Source organism: Tiliqua scincoides, chromosome 13 (assembly GCF_035046505.1).
Source record: "Tiliqua scincoides isolate rTilSci1 chromosome 13, rTilSci1.hap2, whole genome shotgun sequence".
Lineage (NCBI taxonomy): Eukaryota > Metazoa > Chordata > Lepidosauria > Squamata > Scincidae > Tiliqua > Tiliqua scincoides.
In genome coordinates, this window is record NC_089833.1 from 8,132,337 (window position 1) to 8,141,657 (window position 9,321).

The 9,321-nt window shown below is 46.4% G+C and overlaps 1 protein-coding gene across 1 annotated transcript in view; it reads left to right on the forward strand.

Annotated features, from left to right (window-relative positions):
* The window catches only part of LOC136663868 (ankyrin repeat and fibronectin type-III domain-containing protein 1-like), a 473,183-nt gene that overhangs the window by 65,339 nt on the left and 398,523 nt on the right, over positions 1-9,321 (forward strand). The gene's annotated exons all lie outside the window — the stretch shown is intronic.

A 9,321-nucleotide genomic window follows, 5' to 3' on the forward strand; every position in this document is an offset into this window, starting at 1 on the left:
CTGGCTATGGGCCTTCCTTCTTTGCCTCTTTGCCTCAGACTGTTGGCCAAGTGTCTCTTCAAACTGGGAAAGGCCATGCTGCACAGCCTGCCTCCAAGCGGGCCGCTCAGAGGCCAGGGTTTCCCACCTGTTGAGGTCCACTCCTAAGGCCTTCAGATCCCTCTTGCAGATGTCCTTGTATCGCAGCTGTGGTCTACCTGTAGGGTGCTTTCCTTGCACGAGTTCTCCATAGAGGAGATCCTTTGGGATCTGGCCATCATCCATTCTCACGACATGACCGAACCAACACAGGCGTCTCTGTTTCAGCAGTGTGTACATGCTAGGGATTCCAGCACGTTCCAGGACTGTGTTGTTTGGAACTTTGTCTTGCGAGGTGATGCCGAGAATGCATCGGAGGCAGCGCATGTGGAAAGCGTTCAGTTTCCTCTCCTGTTGTGAGTGAAGAGTCTATGACTCGCTGCAGTACAGAAGTGTTCACAGAAATGTGAACATATACATCCAATTAGCCACCATTTACGACAGATATATTCTGGAGCAAGGATGTACTTCAACATTTTGACATAGCCCTGTTTGTCCTTGCAGTTTGGCTTCATATCAACTAGAGCAGGGATGTCAAACTCATTTCATACCGAGGGCCGAAGTTAGCATTCATGGTGCCTGCTGAGGGCAGGAAGTGACATCATAAAGCAGACAGTGACATCATTAAGCTGATGATGGCCAGACATAAGCAGTTTGTTCTCACATAGAAACTCATTAGCTGCAAATGACAGAAAACGTGCAAATCTTGTTCATATTTTTAAGATACGGGAGAGCCCAGTTATTAAGCTGGGAGAGCCCAATTATAATGGGGGCCGAACAAATTGCGTCTGGGGGCCGCATTCGGCCCCTTATGTTTGACACCCTTGAACTAGAGTTTGAACTCAGTCCTTTTCGCTTGCAAAACCTTAATCTAAAGCCCATGAAAAATATTTAACCCCTGGATTTCTGTTTCTTTCCTTCTTGTTTCAGAGAGATAAGCCCAAATACTATGTGTGAGAAGAATAAACCAAGCTTCCTTTAAGAAGTTTGCATTATTAACAGAGAACCCAACGTTAGGGATTTTGTCAGATCTTCTCCAGGCTTCATTCCCAGCTTAGAAACTTGCTGATTTGGAGGTGGTAACCCCGCAATGCCCGTGTGTCTGTCAACTAGCTAATTAACTTAATGATGTTGATGTTCTGATATGGCTTGTTTGATAGCTAATGAATTGTTGCCTTGGCTGTCTTTCTCTTTGGGTTTATTGATGGAAACAGTAAGATATTTATAAGTTCCTGCCTGCTGTCCATGTTTTGCCTCCTCTGTGTTTAGTGCGTTATTACTGGTAGTTATTGATCCGGCCGCAGATTGCAAGGGTGTGGGGGATGGGAGCCCTGTGAGCAAAATAGGTTGAAGTAGTGAGGAAGTGTGTCACTTCTGTTGCAAGACTTTGTCCTCTTTCACAGTATGTAACGCACTTGCAGCTATGGACTAGACGGCAATACAAGAGTCTGTGGAACTCTTTGCCACAGGATGTGGTGATGGCGTCTGGCCTGGATGCCTTGAAGAGGAGACTGGACATGTTTCTGGAGGAAAAATCCATTACGTGGTACAAGCCATGATGTGCATGTGCAACCTCCTGATTTTAGAAATGGGCTATGTCAGAATGCCAGATGCAGGGGAGGGCACCAGGATGCAGGTCTCTTGTTATCTGGTGTGCTCCCCGGGGCATTTGGTGGGCCGCTGTGAGATACAGGAAGCTGGACTAGATGGGCCTATGGCCTGATCCAGTGGGGCTGTTTTTATATTCTTAAACTACAATTCCCAGGAAGCCTTGCAGGTCTCTTGTTATCTGGTGTGCTCCCTGGGGCATTTGGTGGGCCGCTGTGAGATACAGGAAGCTGGACTAGATGGGCCTATGGCCTGATCCAGTGGGGCTGTTCTTATGTTCTTAACTACAATTCCCAGGAGACCTTGCAGGTCCATTGTTATCTGGTGTGCTCCCTGGGGCATTTGGTGGGCCGCTGTGAGATACAGGAAGCTGGACTAGATGGGCCTATGGCCTGATCCAGTGGGGCTGTTCTTATGTTCTTATGTAAGAGAAGCCCCGATGGATCAGACCGAAAGCTCAGCCTTCAGCTTCCCCACAATGACCCACCAGCTGCCTCTGGGAAGCCCACAAGCAAGAGGGGAAAAAATTATACTTCTTCCCTGCAAGTGGTAATCAGCGGGACGCTGCCACTGAATCTGGAGAGTAGCGCATGGCCATCATGCTTTGTAACCAGTGATTTGCCCGCCTTTTTTCTTGGGGTGTTTTCAGACTAGCTGAAATAACGGCAGGCTGCTTTCTATTTTCTAGAGCAGCTTTAATTTAAGAACAGATAAAGCAGCTTTACTTAAAGTCTGCCCCCTGTTCTGTTGAGCTCAGTGTTGTCAACACAGGTTCGGAACAGCAGTCCAAGGATTCAGGCAGGAATTTTTCTCTGCCCCACCTGGAGATGACAGTGCTTGACCCTGGCTACCTTCTGCGTTTACAGAGGTGCAGTTCTGCTGAGCTACTGCTCCTCTTTCATTTGTAAAATGCTTTCCTCCTTTCTAGTTTGCCTGCGTTCTCTCTCTTGTACACCCACAGCCCTTGAAAGGTAATATTGTCCCTGTTTTCCAAACGGGGAACTGAACTGGTTGCTCAAGTCTAGACGATGAACCGTCAGTAGAGATAAGACCTGAACTTGAGTCTCCCAGGCCTGCGTGTAGCTTTTGCTGCATCTTTCCTTTGCTCAGGAAACCTTACCGTAAGGATGTTTGGGCTCATTCAAGGGTGAGCCCTCTCTTCGTCCACCCCCAGAGTTTATCCTTTGCTTATCTCTCCTCCCCAAGGGATTGTAATCATTAATTTGCAGTGGACAGGAAGGATTCAGAATGGTCTTGACAAGCTCAGTCACTGGGCCTGTACCAACAAAATGAAATTTGACAGAGACAAAAGTAAAGTCCTATGCAAAACTACTAAAAAGTCACTGAAGTACAGGGTGAGGGAAAGCTGACTTGGCAGCAGCATGTTTAAAAAGAGGCTACGTATCCTAGTGAACCACAAGCTGAAAATGAGCTAGCAACGGGGAAAAAAGCAAATGCTTAAGAACATAAGAACAACTCCGCTGGATCAGGCCAAAGGCCCAACTAGTTCAGCTTCTTGTATCTCTTAGTGGCCCACCAGACACCGCAAGGAGCACGCAAGACAACAAGAAGGCTTCCTGTATCTCACAGCGGCCCACCAAATGCCCCAAGGAGCACACCAGATAACAAGAGACCTCATCCTTGTGCCCTCCCTTGCATCTGGCCTTCTGACATAGCCCATTTCTAAAATCAGGAGGTTGCACATACGCATCATGGCTTGTACCCCGTAAAGGATTTTTCCTCCAGAAACTTGTCCAATCCCCTTTTAAAGGCGTCCAGGCCAGACACCATCACCACATCCTGTGGCAAGGCGTTCCACAGACCAATTACATGCTGGGTAAAGAAATATTTGTTTTTGTCTGTCCTAGCTCAAACCAAAAGTCAAAATTGTTTATTGTATTAGCTAAAAGCCATCACAGTAGGATAAGATAAAATATATGGATCCAGGTATACATCAAATACAAACATTGATAAAATAATAAAATGAGGTCGAAACCAAGCACAAAGGCACCTACACCCATCATATTAGGGAATCTCCTTTACAATCTACGGCTGTTTCCCCCCGAGTAGTTCTGGCAGTTCTGGCACGAATAGTTCTGGCAGCTTTGGCAAACAGTGCTACGCTATAAGCGATTGATGGGTCACAATCAGAAAGTAACCAGCACAATTTCATTTGTGTGTCCTAACTCTCCAAACACCCAATCTGAGTGGATGTCCCTGGTTCTAATGTTGTGTGAGAGGGAAAAGAACATCCCTCCATCCATTCAGTCCACCCCCTGCATAATTTTGTATGTCTCAGTTATGTCCCTTGGTGCCTTTTTAAGGCTGAAAAAGCTTGGTGCATTAATGAGGCATAGAGTCCTGTTTACCATAGTTCCACTCTATTCCGCACTAGTCACTTGGAATACTGCATCCAGTTCTGGGTACCACATTTTAAGAAGGACATTGAGAAGCTGGAGTGAGTTAAGAGGAGGGCAAAAAAGATGTCGAGAGGCCTGGAAATCAAGTCCTTGATATGGAATGTTTATAAGAGCTGGGTATTTTTTAGCTTGGGAAAGACAGGACTAAGGCGAGAGATGTTAGCCATCTTCTAGCGTCCAAAGGGCTGTGATGTAGAAGAAGGGGAGTGCTTGCTCTCTCTGTCTCCTGAGGACAGGACTAGAACTAATGAGTTGAAACTACAGGGAAGGCTTGCCGTAAGTGAATCAGATGTAACTGCTGAGGTTCCTTGTACTTCAAGCAGTGAACACAGCAGTATTCTTGTCTGTCCTCTGCATGGTTTGACATAATAAATGTAGGTTTGCATGTTTCCATGTAAGTTATAAAAATAATAGTAGCATACAGGTTCTAATTTTGTTGGGTGAATCGATAAAACTACAGCTAGTGTTTAGATATTGAGCAAAGCTCTCAATATAAGTATTTATTATATACTTAGTTGTAGTCAATCCTCGCTACCTACAGATTTGACACTCACAGATTCACTTATCCACAGGGGAGCAGGATTGTTACCTTGCTGTATTCTCAGTCTCTTCTTTGCTATCCATGGCATTCTTACGGTCTTCGTGCCATCCGCGGGCATCCTGAAGCTATTTGCCGCACCATTTTCAAGGTCTCTGTGCTATCTGTGCAAAGAGAGCAACTAAGATGATTGCTGGGCTGGGGCACCTTCCTTATGAGGAAAGGCTACGGCGTTTGGGCCTCTTCAGCCTAGAAAAGAGACACCTGAGGGGAGACATGATTGAGACATACAAAATTATGCAGGGGATGGACAGAGTGGATAGGGAGATGCTCTTTACACTCTCACATAACACCAGAACCAGGGGACATCCACTAAAATTGAGTGTTGGGCGGGTTAGGACAGACAAGAGAAAATATTTCTTTAGTCAGCGTGTGGTTGGTCTGTGGAACTCCTTGCCACAGGATGTGGTGATGGCGTCTAGCCTGGACGCCTTTAAAAGGGGATTGGACAAGTTTCTGGAGGAAAAATCCATTACGGGGTACAAGCCATGATGTGTATGCGCAACCTCCTGATTTTAGAAATGGGTTATGTCAGAATGCCAGATGCAAGGGAGGGCACCAGGATGAGGTCTCTTGTTATCTGGTGTGCTCCCTGGGGCATTTGGTGGGCCGCTGTGAGATACAGGAAGCTGGACTAGATGGGCCTATGGCCTGATCCAGCGGGGCTGTTCTTATGTTCTTAACTACAATTTCCAGGAGGCCTTGCAGGTCTCTTGTTATCTGATGTGCTCCCTGGGGCATTTGGTGGGCTGCTGTGAGAATCGGAAGCTGGACTAGATGGGCCTATGGCCTGATCCAGTGGGGCTGTTCTTATGAAACCCCAAACCCTGCCAGCCACCACCTGTGACAACCGCCCCATGGAGGGGCTCAGCTGCATTCAAAATTCCAGCGGAGACCCTCAGAATGCAACGGAGACCTTTAAAATGGCACCCATTAATAGTGTGGATAGATTTTAAATGGCCGTGGGAAGCTTCCAAATGGTACAGGCAGCTTTGGAATGCCAGCAGAGGCTTTCAGAAGCTATCCCATGCCATTTAGAAGCTTCCTGTGCCATTTTAAAACTATCTGTGCTATTTGTGAACAGTATTTTTAAGTTCTTCACTGTCATTTCTGAGGGTCTCCGCTGCTGGTAGGTTAGTTAGCCCTCCCCCAATCCTATCTCTCATAGGATCAAGGACTTCCTATCCATGGATTTGGTATCCACTGGGTTTTCCAGGATCTTAACCTCAGTGGATAACATGAATTGACTATATTTAAAAATTCTTTTTTGCTCCACCTTTCCCCTCCCAGAAGGAGGGCAGTTTACTCTAACATTAAAACTAGTCTGTTTTGAAAAAGCAAACTTGGAGCCAGTGTAGTGAAGGAAACAAAATCAGCAGGATGACAACAGCAGAGTGACCCCAAAAGACAAATGCATCATAGTCTGATAAACAAGAGAGAATAAATGGTTTTTCAGCCTTGTCTGTCAAGCCCACTCTTTTTATGCACCCCAGGAAGAGTGAGCAAAGCCAGTATATTGCTGTTTCATACTAACCAGCTTTTCCAGTTGACCTGATAAAACCAGGTGGCTAACAGAACTTGGAAGGCCCAGAAGAATCAACAGGAAGATACTCCCCCATTTGACTGGTAGATCAGTTGTCTTTCTGGGTGACAAAAATCATTGCTCTTCACTACCTCTCCTGCTGGTGCTTCCAGGCAGCTGATATTCAGGGACCTGCTTCTGAGCCTAGAGGTAGAGTGAAGCTATTGTGACAACTGGAAATCACTGTCAGTCTTGTTCTCTATCAGTTTGTCTATTCCCATTTAAAAGCCACTAGTGGGCTAGTGGCCATCTTTGACAGCGAGTTCTCTAAATCAGGGGTGTCCAAAGTTTTTGGCAGGAGGGCCACATCATCTCTCTGACACTGTGTCAGTGGCTGAGGGGGGGGGAGGAAATTAATTTACATTTAAAATTTGAATAAATTTACATAAGTTTACATACATGAATATATTAAAGATGAACTTATATGAATGAATGAAGGTCTTGCAATAGCTCAAGGCCTATAAAAGGCATTGCACAAAGCCAGGCTGGTCTTTCCTTTGCTGCCACTACTGCATCACAGATGTGAAACAGCAAGCAGTGGAGGGAGCCCTCATCCTACAGCTCATGCGAGATGTCAAACAGTTGCCCTCACACTGAGAGCAGTTGTGTCGGGCCAGTGTGGGCTCTAACAAATCTCCGGAGGGCCAGAGGCTCATTGGAGACTGGGGGCTCCCTGAGGGCCACATTGAGAGGCCTTGAGGGCCGCAAGTGGCCCCAGGGCTGGGGTTTGGGCACCCCTGCTCTAAATTGATGATGTGCGGTGTGGTTGAAAGTCCTTCTGTCTCTCCTGAATCTCCTGCAACTGTTTTATTTGTATGACCCCAGGTCAGCTGTAATGGGAGAGGGAGAAAAAAGTCTCTTTCAGTCCATTTTCTCAACACCATGTGTACATGTTATAAACATAAGTCATGTCCCCTTGTTCTGTCACCTTAGTTTTATATAACTGAAACATTCAGAACATGTTAGCTTTTTCTTTTCTCATGGGGGAACATGCCTCAGCCCCCTGATCAGTTTGATTGCCCTTATCTGCCCCTTTCCAGCTCTAAACCTTCCCTGAGATGTGACTGAAACTGTAAATGGTATCCCAAGCGTGACCGCAGCATGGATTTGTATAAGAGCATTATGATATTGGCAGTTTCATTTTCGACAATGTTGGGGATTGAAAATAAGTTGCTATTGCACTTGATGCTAAATCTCCTTAAAGGTTCAAACTGTAGAATTATCTTGCGAGTGGAGGAAAAAAAAACCCCTTCGTTGGCTTGAGAATTGCACAGAAGTTCTTAATAATAACTAGTGTGCTGTTCAGATCCTCCCTGTGGTGACAAATATGGGTTGCACAGCACTTGGTACGGTCTGTTTTAACCTTCATGCTTGCTTTCCATATTTGACCTGCAAAAAAAAAAAAAAAAATGATTGAAACTAAGCCTCCAAAATAAAGCAGAATGGCAGCTAAATATGGCCGGACCGCTGTCAGGAGAGGAGGCGTGCTTCATGCACCAGTTCCTTTCTTTTCACTGGGTGCCATAAACAAATGTGCAGATATACTTTAGCTGTGAATCATTCTGTTTTCAATGGTGATTACATAAGAACATAAGAAGAGCCGCATTGGATCAGGCCAAAGGCCCATCTAGTCCAGCTTCCTGTATCTCACAATGGCCCACCAGATTTCTCAGGGAGCAGCTAATCAGGGTCCGGCCTGGTTAGTACTTGGATGAGAGACCGCATGGGAATACCGGGTGCTATAGGCTTATACCGTTGTCTTTTGAGACTGAAGGTTGCCAACCATCTCCCTATACTGAACACTATCTCCCAATCTTGTCTGATCTCGGAAGCTAAGCAGGGTCAGGCCTGGTTAGTACTTGGATGGGAGACCGCCTGGGAATACCGGGTGCTGTAGGCTTCTACCATAGTCTTTCGAGACTGAAGTTTGCCAACCATCTCCCTATACTGAACACTATCTCCCGATCTTGTCTGATCTCGGAAGCTAAGCAGGGTCAGGCCTGGTTAGTATTTGGATGGGAGACCGCCTGGGAATACCGGGTGCTGTAGGCTTATACCATAGTCTTTCGAGACTGAAGGTTTCCAACCAACCAAGACAACAAAAGAGACCTACATCCTGGTGCCACTCTCTTGCATCTGGCGTTCTGAGGTAACCTACTTCTAAAACCAGGAGTTTGCGCAAACCCATCATGGCTTGCCGTCTGTGATGAACTTTTCCTCCAGAAATCTTTTCCCTTTTCAAAGCTCTCTAGGCCCAGATGCCATCGCCACATCCTTTGGCAAGGGGTTCCGCAGACTGAATTACATGCTGGTGAAGAAATATTGCAAATAATTTATTTCCGTCTCTGTTTCAGAAATATCTGAAGTACAGTTGGAGCTTGACTGAGATGAGCCCACACGAATGGCAATGGTCCTCTAACCCAGGGGTGTCCAAACCCCGGCCCGGGGCCACTTGCGGCCCTTTGAGGCTCCCAATGAGGCCCTCAGGGAGCCCCAGTCTCCAATGCGCCTCTGGCCCTCTAGAGACTTGCTGGAGCCCGTGCTGGCCCAACGCAACTGTTCTCAGCAGGAGGACGACTGTTTGACCTGTCACCTGAGCTGTGGGATGAGGGTTCCCTCCACTACTTGCTGTTTCACATCTGTGATGCAGCAGTGGCAGTGAAGGAAAGGCTGGCCTTGCTTTGTGCAAGGCTTTTTATAGGCCTTGAGTTACTGCAAGACCTTCATTCATTCATTTAAGTTCCATCTCTAATATATTCATTTATGTAAATTTATTCAAATTTTAAATGGCAAATTAATTCTTTTTTTTTCGGGCCCTTGACACAGTGTCAGAGAGATGATGTGCTCTCCTGCCAAAATGTTTGGATACCCCTGCTCTAACCCTTACTACAAATGGTTGGCAACCTTCAGTCTCGAAAGACTATGGTATAAGCCTACGGCACCCGGTATTCCCAGGTGGTCTCCCATCCAAGTACTAACCAGGCCTGACCCTGCTTAGCTTCTGAGATCGGACAAGATCGGGCATGTGCAGAGTA